The 17,871-nt window shown below is 42.4% G+C and overlaps 1 pseudogene; it reads right to left on the bottom strand.

Annotated features, from left to right (window-relative positions):
* Positions 1–15,342: 15,342 nt before the first annotated feature.
* Positions 15,343–17,175, bottom strand: LOC104681598 (annotated as a pseudogene).
* Between the last annotated feature and the right edge of the window lie 696 nt (positions 17,176–17,871).

Below are 17,871 nucleotides of genomic sequence, written 5' to 3'. Positions count from 1 at the left end.
GAATGGTGACAGGAACAATAGATGAACTCTTTATAACTCAGAAGCTCTGGTTTCACTGAAGTCATTAGTGCCCCCTAACAACTAAAGCTTTTCCCCTGCTTTCTTATTTACAGGTTGCTAACTGTAAGGTGGATAAGGACTGTCAAACTTTTTAGAGTTAGAACTCTCTCCGGCATGGCATGATCAAGAACACAAATTCATTTTAACTCTGTAACCCCAATGCTTTAGTGTCTTGCCTAATTCCTCTTTACTTCAAATATTTGAAAGATTGCTTTGTGCTTCTGGATCCATCCACAGACACTTGGAACAAGTCAAAAACCCAGTCTACATTTCTCGTTTTTCCAAAGTCTCCCCTTGATCATCCTCCAAGAGTACAGCTGAAGCTCTTGGTTGCCTACACTAAAGCCATTGCTCTTGCTGTCCCTGATTTCATCTAGATAACCTGCTCCCTCAAAAAGCTGCAAATGTCACCAATGTATCACACCAATCCCATTCAGCTTGCTATTGACTGGTTTAGGAATAGTCCTGGCTGCAACTTTGGACACTCACTCATCAAGAAAGGTCTGGTAGAGGTTACATAGGAAAGACATGCCCTTAAAAACAAAGAAGGATTGGAAAGCCACCTACTGGGTTTTATGTTCACTATTTGTGTGATAGGTTCACTAAAAGCCCCAATCTCAGCATCATGCAAAATATCCATGTAATGAACCTGGGCACGTACCTCCTGAATCTAAAATGTTTTTAAAAGACACACACTTTCTCTGGGGACATTGTTAAGTCTGGAGATGATGCCTGGGATTGCTGCAGCCTCTCATTACCAGCCCAGATCCGGATAAAGCCAATACTCAGAGGCTGACTGGGCCAAGGAATCGCAGAGAAGGACAGAGTCTGACACATTGTGCCTAGAACCTGCTCTGCTTCAAGATATCTGACAGTGTGAAATAATGAATCCCCTTATTGTCCAAGATAGTTTGGGCTGAATTTTCTAAGACTTTTTGCAGACAGAGGGTAAATCCCTAAGACCTTTACCCAGCAGATATTTCCGTTTGTTCTCTGCTCTGTTCCTTGTTAGTATTCTCACAATCCCCATCCCAGAGTACCAATAAGCAGTGAAATAAACCAAAGGGGAAAGGCCCGTAGTCCAGAACACTCATAAAATTTCCAATAATGTCATCTGAAAGAGGCCAGATTTCTTGAAACATCTCAAGATATATCTTCAGAAAATTCTTGGAAACTAAGTTACAGTAATTACTAATGAAACAGAGTAGCACCCCTACAGAGTGAGTACAGAGTGAACTTATGGGCAATAACCAGTTGATCAATTATTGTCATTTGTGTTGGAGGGTTTAAAGAAAAAAGTGACAATTTATAAACAAACAAACAAACAAACAAACAAAAAGAACTCTTCCTAAATCATAGAGATAAGGATAAAGTAGGGGGGTATAAATTGAAAAAGAAAAGGAATTATAACACAAAGATAATTCTCCCCAATCAAGGGACCTTAATGTAGTTTTCTTGAGATACTTCACTTCTAAGTCAATCATATGTTAAAATCACCAATACATAAGCGTAATAAACAGCTTTCTTACCAGCAGTATGTTCTCAGCATTAAAGTCTACAATTCATATGCCTGTAAGTGGACTACTGCACATTGTAGGGGTTGTCTCCAGAGGGCTAGGTTTCCTCAACTTATATTAAAACAAGGTTTCTAACATGAACTACATACACAGTAGGGGGCCAGCAGTCAGAGGCAGTGCTGGGTTGCCGTGGGCTTTAGCTCATTGCTAGAATAACCCTCAACACAAGTTAGGAGTAGAGGATAGTGATCCCACCAGCTCCATACACTTTGCTTGGAACATCTGAGGGGATGTTATTCTGCTCCCTCCTTTCTTTCCAACAGACAAAATTGACTCTTCAGATGGAACTGACAGAAAGTGAATGACCGAGTCTAATGTGGTAAGGAGCTGTAAAAAGATTACTAATGGCTTTTGGTGGAAAAACAATTACGCTGAATTACAAACACATCTGCCACACACTCAGCAAACTATCAGAGAAGCCACATTTTCCTCACATTTTACTTCTTGGACCGTTTTCAATTTTCAAATAGAAGATAGCTCTCTAGTTATTGCTAACATCCATTTTCTTTAAATAAATTCAGAATAAAACTTAGAAAGCCTGATACTATTTCCTAAAGAACTTGCTTTTATCCCCTCCATTTGCCTAACAGGAAATAAAAATAACACCCTCTATTTCTATAGTGCTTTACAATTTCAAAATTCTTTTATGGGCATTCATTTGATAAAGAACATTCATTAATCCATTTGCATTAATTCATCTGGTAAAGAACAATAAACTTATTCTCTTTGTAGCTCTGCTTAGAGTAAGTCCATAAAGATATAAGAGTGTGCACTCATGCCTGTTGCCTCATTCATTCAATAAATATTGATGGCCTAATCTGAGTCAGGCACAGTTCTAAACTCTGAGAATACAACAGTGGGAAAAAGAAACAGACAAAATCCTGTCCGCATGGTGCTTTCATCCTCAGGAACACAATAGAATTGCTTGACATGTATCCATTTAGTCATGGGTCCATTAATACCAAATAGCTTAGTTTTTCTGTACTGTGTTAAGTAGGGAAGGAGGTTTAAATAATTATTATAAGCAGGAAGACCAAAAACTAATAAATTGAGGTAGGTTAGTGCACAATAGTATGGGGAAAATTTATTAATTTATCATAAGAAAAAAACACTCCTTTGAAGTATTTCTCAAGTAAAAGAATGGATCTTTCCATTTACCATAAATCCAGCACAAAATAATGAACAGCATGGTACTTCTCACATCCATCACTCACGGATTCATTATGAGTGGAGCATATTACATTCGTTTTCACTTGAATCCTTGCATCAACTCTCAGGAGATAGTAAAATTATCCGAATTTTCCAGATTAAAACACACACACACACACACAACTCAGAGAAGTAAGGTAATGAGCCCACAGTCACAAGTTTTTGGCCTCTGTGGTATCAGACCCAGATTTTTCCACTTGATCTTTCTATTCCCAAGGACCCATGACTCACATGAAGTTAAACTTCTCATTTTGAAGAGATTCCAGGACGAATGCCTTTTCCATTAAACTTCCAAAACGTGTTTTCTGTGTATCTCCTGTGACATTTATCATCCCATTCGTCTATTAGGTTTATTGCATTCTTGTCCTTCACCTTCCTTTGGACTAGAAGGATTTTATGGTCATGCAGTCTGATTGGTTAAACGAATATGTGACTGTGTTTGCTTGTTTGTTTATTAAATAGAACAGTGGATTCTACTACACAGTTCCTCTCATCAAAGGGGAACTGAAATTGCCCATGCAATAGATTATAAGAGCAGAACCTTCAGTGGAGCAGGTCTTTCAGGAAGACCCGTCAACAATATTATTATTGAGTACCCACTGCACATCAGGTACAGTTTTGGATATTTTCCATGTATTACACGGCAGAAGGTCAGCATTGGGGATTGGTATGTGTAGCAGTCAACCACATGAGTTCTGGAACTAGATCACCTTGGTTTAATGACCAGCTCTGACACCTGCTAGCTGAGTGGCTTTTGGCAAGTATGTAACCTTTCTGTGCCTCAGTTACCTTTTTTCATTAAGTGTATTGTGAAGCTTCAGTAAATTAATTAATATGACATGCTTAAAACAGTGCCTGGTTTCATTCTTCTACATGTGGCTTGCCCATGGTGCTGGTGGTTTCCCAGTACCATTTATTGAATAGGGCATCCTTTTCCCAATTTACGTTTTTATATATTTTGTCAAAACTCAATTGGCTGTACTTACAGCCAATTGGCTTTATTTCTGGGTTCTCTATTCTGTTCCATTAGTCTGCATGCCTATTTTTATACCAGTACCATGCTGTTTTGGTAACTGCAGCCTTGTAGTATAATTTGAAGTTGGGTAATGTGATGCCTCCAGATTTGTTCTTTTTGCTTAGGGCTTTGGTTCTGTGCTTATTGCTTACAGCTTAGTGCTTATTGCTTTTGTTGCATGGGCTCTTTTTTGTTACAATATGAATTTTAGGATTTTTTTTTCTAGTTCTGTGAACAATGATGATGATAGTTTGATGGGAATTGCATTGAATCTGCAGACTGCTTTGAATAGCACAGTCATTTTCACAATATTGATTCTTCCCATTCATGAGTATGGGCTATGTCTCCAGTTGTTTGTGTCATCTATGATTTCTTTAGTCAGTGTTTCATGGTTTTCCTTTTAGCAGTCTTTCACCTCCTTGGTTATCTCTCACTATACAAAAATCAACTCAAGATGTATCAAAGACTTAAAGCTAAGACCTAAAACCATAAGAATGCTAGAAGGTAATATCAGAAAAAGTCTTCTGGACATTGGTTTTGGCAAATAATTCATGACTAAGACCCCAAAAGCATATGCAACAAAAACAAAAATAAATAAATAAATGGGGCCTAACTAAACTAAAAAGCTTCTGCATAGCAAAAGCAATAATCAACAAAGTAAACAGACAACCCATAGAGTGGGAGAAAATATTCGCAAACTATGCACCTGACAAAGGACTAACATCCAGAATCTACAAGGAACTCAAACTAATCAGCAAGAAAAAAAAAATAATCCCATTAAAAAGTGGGCAAAGGACATGAATAGGTATTTCCCAAAAGAAGATATACAAATAGCCAACAAATGTATGAAAAAACTGCTCAACATGAGTAATCATCAGAAAAATACAAATTAAAGCCACAATGAGGTACCACCTTACTCCTGTAAGAATGGCCATTATTAAAAAGTCAAAAAACAATAGGTGTTGGCATGGATTGGTGAAAAAAGGAACACTTTTACACTGCTGGTGGGAATGTAAACTAGTGTAACCACTATGGAAAACAGTGTAGAGATTTCTTAAAGAACTAAAACTAGATCTACCATTCAGTTCAGCAATCCCACTACTGGGTTTCTACTCACAGGAAAAGAAGTCATTATATGAAGAACACATGCACACACACTTATAGCAGCACAATTCACAATTGCAAAGATATGGAACCGACCTAAGTGCCCACCAACCAACTAGTGGATAAAAAAACATGTGGTATATATATACCATGGAATACTACTCAGCCATAAAAAGGAATGAGATAATGTCCTTTGCAGCAACTTGGATGGACCAGGATTCCATTATTTTAAGTGAAGTAAATTCAGGATTGGAAAACAAAAAAAAATATGTTTTCACTTATAATTGGGAGCTAAGCTATGGAAATGCAAACGTATAGAGTGGTATAATGGACTTTGGGGACTCAGGGGTGGGAAACAGTTGGAAGGAGGTGATAAAAGACTACATACTGGGTACAGGGTACACTGCTCAGGTGACAGATGCACTAAAATCTCAGAAATTACCACTATAGATCTCAACCATGTAACCAAAAACTACCTGTACCCCAAAACCTATTGAAATTTAAAAAAAAAAATTAAATAATGCCTGGAAAATAATTAAGCATTCAATAAATGCTATGTGTTACTATTATTTCGCCAAATTTGAAGATGAGAAAACAGAAGCTCGTAGAGGTAACTTGTGCAAGATTACCAAGCTGGTGAGTAACTATCCTCAGAGGGACTGAAGAGGGACCTGGGCTTGATATTCCTCCTCTAGAAGTCTATCATATCCAAGCTATCCTGCATATGATGGAATTAGCCACTACTAGAGTACTGTCTACATAGCATGTTAAAGTACACTTAACTTGGGTAACAAAAATGAGTAGGCTGCCTAGCACCCACTAGTTATAAGTCTATCTACTTGCTACTTTAGAAATGGGTAAAAAGGGTTTTTTTTTTTTTTTTTGAGACGGAGTCTCGCTGTGTTACCCAGGTTGGAGTGCAGTGGCGCGATCTTGGCTCACTGCAAGCTCCGCCTCCCAGGTTCACGCCATTCTCCTGCCTCAGCCTCCAAGTAGCTGGGACTACAGGCGCGCACCACCACGCCCGGCTAATTTTTTGTATTTTTAGTAGAGACGGGGTTTCACCGTGTTAGCCAGGATGGTCTCGATCTCCTGACCTCGTGATCCACCCGCCTCGGCCTCCCAAAGTGCTGGGATTACAGGCTTGAGCCACCGCGCCCGGCTAAAAGGGTTTTAAAAATATTAGACACAGTATGTTTCCCTTATGAGGAAGGGACAAGGTCTCAGTGACAGACAGGCCTGGGTAGGGTGAAATTCCACCCACACCCCATCAGGACAAGGCTTAGGGCACCAGGGGTTAGGAAACACCAAAGATAAATAGGCCTGTTTTGTCACTTTCCTGGGTTTTTGCTCTTCATCACTTACTAGACATACTTCTGGGGCAATAGAGACAAGGACAAGGACGGGGAAAAGCTTGGAGCTGCGTAACTCCTGATGGTTCTGTCCCCTTCCTTGGGCACAGTTCACTGAAATCTACCTGTGAAGAGGTCTGTGGTGATGGGGCACAGTTGAGGCAGAGAGAGTAAAGAAGCAAAGGCCGGGCGCGGTGGCTCAAGCCTGTAATCCCAGCACTTTGGGAGGCCGAGGCGGGTGGATCACGAGGTCAGGAGATCGAGACCATCCTGGCTAACACGGTGAAACCCCGTCTCTACTAAAAAAATACAAAAAACTAGCCGGGCGAGGTGGCGGGCGCCTGTAGTCCCAGCTACTCGGGAGGCTGAGGCAGGAGAATGGCGTAAACCCGGGAGGCGGAGTTTGCAGTGAGCTGAGATCTGGCCACTGCACTCCAGCCTGGGTGACAGAGCGAGACTCCTTCTCAAAAAAAAAAAAAAAAAAAAAAAAAAAGCAAAATAAGAGTCCTCCCTTTGAGAGGAAAAATTGTCCCCATCCAAGTCAGTTCAAATTAGTCATCTTAAAAAAAAATAAAAAAAAAATAAAAAAAAATAAAAAACTAATTGAGTTTAACACTCTAGTCACTCCTCATATGCCTCTCTACAGGGCGGAACTGTTTTGTCAAAAATTTTGTATGGTCTTCATTCTCTGAGGTTTGCTTTAATTACTAAAACATTTACCCAATGTAATAGCATCCTGAGTAGTTGGCATTAAGGTCTTTACTTCTTTAGACTGGACCTGTTAGATAATACAAGGAAGCTTTCTTGGATGATTTGAGTCTAAAGGTATCTCTTTCAAGACTCAGTGCTAGGGCTCTCCTGGGATACTCAGGAGCAGAGCATGTTCACCTTTGCTGAAGCCCTCTGTGCCACACCATCTCCTCCAAAAGGCCTGGCAGAAGAGTGCTCTCCTGTTCTGTTTGTAGCTAGCTGGGGTTACAGATGGAAATGAGCAGAAACTGAGCAGTGCCCTGCTACCTCCTGGGGGGCTGTCAGAACCCCTTCACACTAGAGGGGCTGTTGGAGCCACCCTCCTCAGAGCACTAAAGGCTCAGGCCCTTTCCTACTTTGGGGGCCTGTAGACTGTTTTCCATTTCCCCCTGAAAGCTGGAATGCTAGATAAGTGCTGGCTTTAGTTACAAAACCCAAGGGAATCCTAGAAAGCCAAGTGTGTGAGCCAAGCAACTCTGACCTGCAGTATCCATCAAGGACCTGGTTGCAACTGCAGTTCTTACAGTTTTAGAAAGGAATCCTGCTCAGAGGCCAGAAAGAATCATTTGGTGTCACACAGGATCAATTTATTGGTTAGAAAAGGCTAATGATAACTGAAGAATTGTGAAATTTTCTTAGTTGTTATTTTAAAAGTGCAAGTATCCTTTGGCATCCTTCAAATGATAAAAGCATGTAGCAAAGTTTAAAAGATTCTTGTCCTTTATAAGCCTATCCACAAGGCCAAGAAGTCCTTTGAGCTCTTGAGAGGACCATGCTTGGCTATTAATTCTTTGGAGATATGAGAGGTGACGGATGTGCTGAAACCTCCTCAAGAACCATTTCCCTCCACCAGTCAGGAGTCAGGGAATAGTAGAGCAGAGAAAGGCAACCTTGGCAAAGACAGGAAAGTCACCCTGGATGCTCAGTTCAAGAGGAGGTCAAGAGCTGTGCAGTGAACACCACCCCATTATAATCTATTTGTGGAAAGCATAATGTGTATTTTTGTTAAAGGACAATCATGCATTGCGGAGAATTAAGTTGGCAGTCCGGTGTTTAAAGGATCAGTACGATAGACAAATAAAGTAAGTGTGAGAGGAAATTTTCACCAAAACAAAAAAAAAGAATTGACTTGAGAGAAGATGTGCTGAGATGACAGCTACTATATGAACCATTTACTTAGGTCAAAGTGCCCGAGATGACAGAAAAGTCACTTAACTTAGACAAGCCCTGGAAAAAGAGGACCCTGTTCAAGCAGTTCATTTACTACCCAGTCAACCACAAACTTACCCAGGAGGGCATGAAATTGTGTCTGGAGCACCCTGTGGCCAATCCCATGAAGACAAATCATTACTTTCTGGAGTGGCCTTTAAAACTTAAAAATAGGAAAGATATTCCATGAAAAACTAGATCCTTTACTGGATAAGTCTAACTGGACTAAGAAAATAGCATGTTTAACTCTCTATTTAAAGGGCAAGAATCAAAATGAGGATAGTTTTAAAGGACCTCCAAAAATAAATGAGTTAAGACCATCTTTTACCTGATGTTTTCAGATTGTGGCGGCAAGGGGTTAGCTGGGTAAGAGGGTGAAGCATTGTGAGGTTATGTTTCTGTGCTTCCTAAAGAATTATTAATATCACCAATCATAGAATTACCTCTGTTTCCTGACAGCATCTAATCCAGAATAAAATCCTACTTCCTTGAACTCTTACCAAAATCACCCAAATCCTATAGTAAGTCCTTTCTAACACCCACTTTTCAAGACACCCCACAATTTCCCATGGAGTGAGATTACCTTCACTGCAGCAAATGAATAAACGCAAACTGTCTTACATTTACAGGCAGATTCCTGATAGTCTTTGACCAGAGAGCACTGACAATGCAATAATAGACAGAAGTGTTGGTAAAATTCTGCAGTTCAAATTGAGACAGCTCCCTTAGGCTGTGTCCACATGCATTAAAAAAGCTTGTCAGTCAGTGAATTCAGTTGGACTCACAAGAACCACTTCTATTCGTTCATTAAAACAGGGTCCAAAATCATTAGTCAATGGGTATTTGTAGCCTCTTTCCCTGTTTCTGCCTTTAATAAGACTCCTAGGCCATTCTTCCTCACTCCCTACCCCATATTCCTAAGGAGGAAAGATCCTGACTGGCTTAGTCAACCCTGGTCCATTGATTATACAAAATCTAGGGACTGAGAGAACCAGGAGTAATTGAGAGACAGGAAGGGTGAAGTCAATCCACGTAATAAAGAATTGAACTAGGGTGGGTGGGGAGAAAAAAGGAAGTCTGCAGCATCGGGTTTAGAGGGGCCAAATTGGAGATGAGGTGGGAATCAGGGAAGAGAGAGACTAAAGCACCTGCAGGAGTTGAGACAGTGGATGTGAAATACAATGAGGAAAAAGAATTTTAAAGAAGTTTTCCTGTGCTTTATGAAAGCGCTGTATACCCGCCTCTCCCAGCCCTCTCTCACGTTCACCACCTTCTTTACATAAAAGCAAAAACAAAATAACTTGGTATTTTGGAGATGGATTTAAGATTTAAATGCAAAACCTGAAACTATAAAAATTCTTGAAGAAAACCTAGGAAAAACTTTTCTGAACATTGGCCTAAGAAAATAATTCATGATTCAAGCCTCAAAAGCAAATGCAACAAAAACAAAAATAGACAAATGGAAATTAATTAAACTAAAAAGCTTCTGCACAGCAAAAGAAATAATCAACAGAATGAAAGACAATCTACAGAATGGGAGAAAATACTGGCAAACTATGCATCCAACAAAGGACTAATATCTAGAATCTACAGGGAACTCAGACAATTCAACAAGGGAAAAACCAAATGACCCCATTACAAAGTGGGCAAAAGACATGAACAGACATTGTTCAAAAGAAGAAATACAAACTGCCAATAAGTATAAGAAATGCCACTGATGAATGTCACTGATCATCAGAGAAGTGCAAATTAAAACCACAATGAGATACTATATTATACCAGTCAGAATGGCTATTATTAAAAAGTCAAAAAATAACAGATGTTGGTGAGGATGCAGAGAAAAGAGAATGCTTATACACTGTTGGTGCAAATGTAAATTTGTACAATCTTTATGGAAAACAGTGTGGAGCTTTCTCAAAGAACTACAAATAGAACCACTCTTTAATACAGAAATCTCCCACTGCTGAATATCTACCCAAAGGAAAAATATTATTATATCAAAAAGATACCTGCACTCATATGTTTAGCACAACACTATTTACAATAGCAAAATCATGAAATTAACCTAAGTGTCCATAAATGAATAATGAGATAAAGCAAATGTGACATATGCATATATGTGTGTGTGTATATATGTATACACACACCATGGACTACTACTTAGTCATGAAAAAGAATGAAATCATGGTTTTTTTTGCAGCAACATGGATGGAACTGGAGGACATGATCTTAAGTGAAATAACTCAGAAACAGAAAGTCAGATACTCCATGTTCTCACTTGTCAGTGTGGACTAGTTCCTACGTGTTTTATCCTCTGTATGCAACACAGTGCTTGGCGTGGGGCAGTTACTCGACATACTTTGTTTTATCAAATAAGTGTTATCTGGCTTCTTGTTCTAGTCATCATCATCCTGCTTTGTCACTGGCAAAGCATTGTAAGGCACCTGTCTCTGTTCAACCAGCATGGACAAATACCCAAGTACTTCTGCTTTTTCCCTCCTTTTCTTTCCCAATTCAGGTTCTTTTTCAGGATAATAATAATGATAAATCCTGTTTATGGGCATTGTACTAAACTCTTCCTTTTTATTATTTCTACTAATCCTCACAATTCTGGAGGTAAACATTGCCCATTTTAAGGTTAGAAATCTGAAGCTTGGAGAGGTTTCATAACATGTCTAGGACATAGTAAGTAAGGAAACAGCAATCCAAAGCCCAGCCCCATTAAGTTTCAGACTTTACATAATTCTTTAGTCAATCCCTAACTTGTGTTGTCAGACCTATTTCCCATCATCTCCCTAAATTCCAGCTCAATAGGACCATCAGAAATTCCCTTCATGTATCCTCACAACTTTGCTTCTATTGTTCCCTCCTCCAGATGCCCCCTCACATGGTACCCTGCACAAAGCCCAACTCAAACATCTCCTCTGTCATGAGGTTATCTCTGCTTTCTCTACCCCTCCATTGGCTACGATCTTGCTTCTTTGTCACATTTAGTTTGAACTTCTCTTACAACAGGTATTACATTCTGCCTCCAATTAGAGCTATGCTGATGCACATCTTTCACTTTATCCTTCTTTACCTTCTCAACTAGGTATAATAATAGCAAACATATATACCACTTACTAGGTGTCTGAGAACAGTCTAAGCGCTTAAAATATATTAAGTAGCTGAATTCTTGTAATTAACTCTTTAAGGTATGTACAATGCATATGCATCCTCTCTGTTTCTAAGAGGAAACTAAGGCACAAAAAGGTCAGTAAACTTGCCGGGGGTCATAAAACCAATGAGTAGCAATAACGGAGCTTGCATCCAGGTAATACAGCACCAGCACCAGCACCCATGCCATGAACCATTAGGCCAGGTACTCAGGTGTAGCAAGATCTGCTGAGCCAAAGAATAAACGAATATACAAATGAATGAATGCAAACCAGCAAATTCAGTGTAAAATCAAACAAGCCAGCCACATTATTTGGTTTATTTGACATCCAGTTATGCTAAATTTGTGGCATTAGAAAGAATTTTTATGTGTTAATCATTCACTTCAAAATGAATATTTTCTGAAGACACTATGCCTGGCCCAGGGCTAGAAACTGGCTAAGTTTGTGCTGTCAAGATCTCACAATCATCCAGGGTGGAGCTTGCAGGTGTCTGCCATTTGCACTGGAGTTGGTTGTTAGAAATTTAATAACTGGGACTTTATGACTGTATTTAATTTTCTTCCTATTATGAACCATGAACTAAAGCAGTGGTTCTTCCCTCCTCATTTGACATTGTCTGAAGACATTTTTGGTGTCACAACTGAAGGTGCAGGTGTTACTGGCATCAGGTGGTTAAAATCCAAGAATGCCACCAAGCATTCCAAAATGCACAGGACAGCTGCCATGACAAAGATATATGTGGCCCAAAATGTCAATAGTGCCCAGGCTGAGAAACCCTACAGCAAAAATATAAAGAAAAATTCCTATGCCAAAAACCAAAGATGAACAAGAAGCTCTCATTGAGAGGGTACCTCTCAGACTCCTTGGAGGAAAGGCCAGTGTAAAATTGAGAAAAATTAATTAAACCACAGCAGTAATAAAGAAATAAACAAAGCATACACAGCAAAATAAAATCAAGTCTAAAATACTCCTTGAATCTGCAGTAGCATTTAGCAAATTAATCTAATTACTGGGATTTTTGCAAATGCTGCCAGTGGTACTGTTGCTCTGGAAGGAGGAAGATTCAATTGCCAGTCTCCCCAGAAATTCACTTAGGAAAATTTATTAGTTAGCTATCCTTGTGTGCTGCAGGGTTGAGGTTCTAGAATGAGCAAATGCTTCATCTAAGACAAAACTTCTAAACTCAATGTGTGCAGATGGCTGGCTCAGGAATACCCCCTCTATTTTAGAGGTTAATTATGTGCCCAGAGACCACATCCTGCAGATCAGCCCTCAGAGTGGAGGGTAAAACAGCTACTCCTTTACTGACTACATAGGAAAATGTGGGCTTCCTTGAAGTTCCAAAGACGGGACCCTAAGGGATCCTGGGGGGAAAATCCCCCCATTCTCCTTTTCCCAAAGTACTTTTTTTTTTTTAGTAGACAATGATGTCGTTCATTTAAAATGTTTACTTCAAGAAATATATATATGACAATTACAGCACTAAACCAAGCACCTTCGACCAAATCACATCCTCCTCTTTGATTCCGCTTCACTCTAAGTCTCTTTCAAATTCTTTTTCCTGAGCTGGAAGACCAGTCAGTTGCCCACGGGGTCAGCGCCTAACACGTTCCCAGCTGGGCAACTGTGTACCTCTCTAGGCGTGCACGACGCCCTTCTCCCCAACTCCTTGTTTTAAAGGATTTAACCCATTAGGAAGTTCATTTTTCAATCTAAGCCAAAAGGAGGTGGGGGACAAGGCAGTCTTCACTTCGAAGGCCACTTTCCTGCTCCAGGGTTCTAGAAGTGGCTGGCCACTGGAAGATCTAAGTCCAGCTCCACCCAGGGCAGCTCCAGCAAAGGCTGGGACCTCCAGTGCTGCTTCCTCAACCCTCTCGGTGACCACGACTCAAAGGAGAGACCTCAAGGGTGCCAGGAGCACAGGTGACCAGGCTGCCTTCCAGGAAAGAGAACTGTCCAGGGAAACGGATCAGGTTATCCCATGGAAGCCTGAGTCAGAGATGGTGGTTTTGGGGTGATATGGACAAATTAGGTTAGTTTAGCAAAGCTCTGAAGTAGCAGAAGCTTCTCCCCTGGACTACTGATTGAACACAGAACAAAAGATGCGCCTGGCGTCAGACTAAGTCTTAGAGAGATGCAGGCCAGTCTCCTCCCACAGGCCTTGGGACTGGCAGGACAGACACTGCTATGTGGCCTCCAAGGGCAAGAGTCACGGTAAGGAGAGACTGGGGTGGAGCAACAAGATCATTTTTGGCATTTTAACATGGAGACAGTGACAAGTGGTAACAATAGCAAAGCAAAACAAAACAAAAACAAAAACAAAAAACTTGAAGAGACCAATATTTAACTATTTCCCATCCTCCCAAGTCTCACACTTAAGTTCTATTCCCAACTCCCCATAAGCACCACTGAACTAAATATCTATTTTAAAGTACCCAAACCAGTCCAGACCCTCTGGAAACCAAGAACCCCAGCCAGAGCTGTCACCTCTCTTGGGTCCAGGGGAGAGGAGGGTTCCAGAAAAGGCACCTCATGACTCACTCAGCACAGCGCACACGGCGGCGAGTTCAGGCACTTGATGGGGACGCGGGTGGTAGTCACAGCATCCGTGCTGACACTCGAGGAAGGGGACTCTTCAGTAATCCCAACTATTTGGTACCAGAGCCAAGCAGACGTGACTAAAGGGAGCTGAGTCAGCAGAACGGTGCCCCGAGTCTCAGCAACAGGACAGCCAGTGCAAGGTAGGATGCAGGCGGGGTAGAAAAGGAGGCCAAGGCACAGGGTGGTCAGCGCTGCTATGGAAAGGGCTGATCCTTCTTGCAAGGACTGGAGAATCCACTTGACTGGTGGCTGATCAGTCTCTAAGTGGCGAGTACGCGTAACAAGGCTCAGCCCTGGCTCCACAGGAAGCCGCGAAGCCGAAGCCAACTCAACTGATACAAATGTTCCCACCTCTGCCCCACCTCCAAGTCCCCATGGTTCCACCATCACCTGATTTTCATTTGGACTTCATTAACAGCTGAAGTCCATATAAATGGCTAAACACAGACTCCCAATCCCCCATCGCCGGGGACAGGGCAGATTCTGTAGTGTCGCAGCCACAAGGCTGTGGGCGTACAGGCCGCCAAGAGGAGAAACAGAACCCACACCGGCCTAGTACGATCTGCAAGAAAAAGCGGGAAAGGAGTGACCTGCTTCCGAAGCACGCAAGCATGATTTTGGATGGAAGTGGGCCAGCAAGGAACTGCCTTTGCCTAGCTGCTGCCGGTTCCTGTAAGGGACATTTTTTTTTTTTTTTTTTTTTTTTTTTTTTTTTTGAGTAAATGGCAATTCCTCTTCCATGTAGCATCTCTTTGGATCGCAATGCTAATTATAATTGGAAAGGAGTGTTTTGGGGAGTGTATTCAGGAGAGGAGGAAAAAACTTAAAAAAAAACCTACATTGCTCAAAGTTTCTGCCTCTTTTGTAGGAATCGTAAGTCAACTCTTAGCAAGTATTTTAAATCGACATCAAGGAGGGAAAAAACGTACTTTGGAAAGCATACAGAAAAAAGAAGTTAAGGTTGGATCACTTGTAAAATGGAACCTCAGTCCGGGCGCGGTGGCTCAAGCCTGTAATTCCAGCACTTTGGGAGGCCGAGACGGGCGGATCACGAGGTCAGGAGATCGAGGCCATCCTGGCTAACATGGTGAAACCCCGTCTCTACTAAAAAATACAAAAAACTAGCTGGGCGTGGTGGCGGGCGTCTGTAGTCCCAGCTACACGGGAGGCTGAGGCAGGAGAATGGCGTAAACCTGGGAGGCGGAGCTTGCAGTGAACTGAGATCCGGCCACTGCACTCCAGCCCGGGCCACAGAGCAAGACTCCGTCTCAAAAAAAAAAAAAAAAAAAAAAAAAAAAAAAGGAACCTCAGAGAGTCCAAACAAAAATGCATCTTCGGTCAACTTTTGCTTTTTTAAATTCCTTGTTTGACTTCATGTCCCAATGCATATGGAAATGACAGCTGCCGCGAGAGGTGTGGAGTCGGAGGAGTCTCCGGGAGCATCCAGAGGGTTCGGGGTTGTATTCTGGCAGTTTCTTGATCTTTTCTTTCTCGGTCTCACTTTTGTCTCTCGCTATCACCAAGGAGTGTGAGTAGCCCATGGCGACCTTCTCTGAGAAAATGTCATCCAGAGCCTTCACCTCATGGGCTGCAGTGAAAGACTTGGGCTTGTGGTCTCCGCAGACCAGTTTCCCGAAGGTCGGTGTTGGGCCCCAGCTGCTGGTGCTCTCATCGGCGGCCACAATGATGCTGCTCTTCCCACAAGCCAGGCTCCAGATTCTCCAGCCACAGAGGTCCTGCACTGCTTTCGGGTACATGGCAGATTCACGGCAGGCGTTGGTGGCCCCCCAGAAAAACAGACCACCCACTTCACTGAGGGCCAAGGAGCAGGTGTAACCAGCATAGATCTGGGACACCCCACGCCCAAGGAAGTCAAACAGCTTCACCAGGTGGGGGACCATCTCGTCCTTCTGCTCTGCGTGGCCCAGCCGGGCATAGCTACCTAAGCCCTAGGAGAAGGCTCGCTTCTGGGAGTCCAGGACTAGCGTGCGGTTAGCACCACAGGCCACGTCTCGCACAACCACCTTTTGGTACAGGCAGAATCTGTCTTCTCGATGAAGATGGCCACTCGCGGGGATACCAGTTCGCAGTCGTACTCTATCCGCTGTGCCCGGGAGGTGAACTTCCCATGCGAGTTGTGTCCCAGCTGACCATATTCAGGCCACCCAAAGGAATAGAGGTTTCCTTTTCAGTCCATTATCATACTGAATTCAGCCCCACAGGCCATTTTAGTAAATCCTTGCCGTTATACATTATCTACACCGGGCTGCGGACAGAGTCTGTCTGGTTGGCAAGGCCCAGCTGCCCCATCTTGTTCTCCCCAAACGCAAACACGGAGCCCGTTTCTGTCAAGGCCAAGGTGTGGTTCCGCCCACATGCTGCAGACATGATAACTTCATGGCAGAAACCCTCGATGAGTCTGGAGGCCTCTACTCTCTTCGTGTCGCCATGTCCCAGCTGCCGCCTTCTCATTTCCACAGCTTCCCTTCAGTGGTGATGAGAAGGCTGTGCGCAGCACAGGAACCTGAGACCACTGTCGGCACCCTGACCGCCGCCAGGCACCCATACCTGTGAGGCCCCCACACATTCTGGCCGAGACCGCAGTAAGCAGATTGCTGTTTAGGCACTCCTTTTCACCAATCATGTCCCAGTTGGTTGCCCCCAAAATCAAAAGCTGCCCATTACACTTTGACCCTTCAAGTTTGACGCGCTCCTTGGCGCCCCGCGCGCTTGCCGCTGCCGGGGGCCCAGTCGAGCTCTAGGCGGTCCTAGTCACCGCTGCAGCCGCAGCCACTGCCGCTACTGCAGCGCTGGGGCCGCTCGCGCTTCCTGCCCGCTGGGCCGCAGCGCTTCCTGGGCCCCGCGCGGGCCGTGCAGTTGCCCGAGCTCGGCTCCTCCCAGGCCGCCGCCACCGCCTTCTTCCTGGGCCTGGTCGCGGCTGATTGGAGGGATGAGAAACCGGAGAGAAAAAACGAAGAGAAGCAACTAAAAGACGGATCTGAGGGCTTTTTTTTTTCGGCCCAGACGAGGGCTTCAGCCCACTCACCAGATACGCTTTCCAAAGTACTTCTACCCAACCCTAAATCCTGGTAAGGAAAGAAGTGCTCACTCTCAAAGAAGACTAACGGAAATAAGAACATGGGAGAGCTCCAGAACTCTGGGTTCAAATCCCAGATCTAGCACTTATTAGCCGAGCTGACCTTTGATGAAGTGATTGGCTTCTCAGTGCCTCGGTTTTGTCATCTGTGAAATGGGAGATAATAACCCATCTCACTGGGTTCTTGGGGGAATTAATACAAATAAAGCATTTGAAATAGTTGCTTGCACACAAAAACTGCTGTGTAAACCCTGGTTATCATTATTATTATTATTAAAGTATGAGTTCATTGAAGGAAAAGGCTGCACCTCATTTTTATGGATTTCCCTAGGCTTAACAGAGTGTCTATGTTACTTCCAGAATATATTATCATAATTCAGGTGACTTTAATTTGGTTTAATATCAATACTTTAGTCAAAGTGCCCTCTCATCATCTAAGGCTGATGGGTTTTGCCAGGTCTGATTGAAAAAGAATATATGCTGCAGTTTTGGGATACTGCCTTTTTGTCTTCTTATTTTATCAGTTACAGAAACAGATATTTTTAAATCTACATGTATGATTGTGAATTTTTCTAGTTTAAACAATTTTTATTTTATATATTTTAAAGATATATTATTAGATGTGTATACATTTAGAATTGTGTTTTCCTGTTGAATTGACCCTTTTTATCATGAAATGTCACTCTTTATCTAGTATTACTCTTTGTCTTAAAGTATACTTTGTTTGTAACATAGCTGT

Source organism: Rhinopithecus roxellana, chromosome 4 (assembly GCF_007565055.1).
Source record: "Rhinopithecus roxellana isolate Shanxi Qingling chromosome 4, ASM756505v1, whole genome shotgun sequence".
NCBI lineage: Eukaryota > Metazoa > Chordata > Mammalia > Primates > Cercopithecidae > Rhinopithecus > Rhinopithecus roxellana.
Note: the sequence above shows the minus strand (reverse complement) of the source record. Positions and strands in the feature narration are given on the sequence as shown.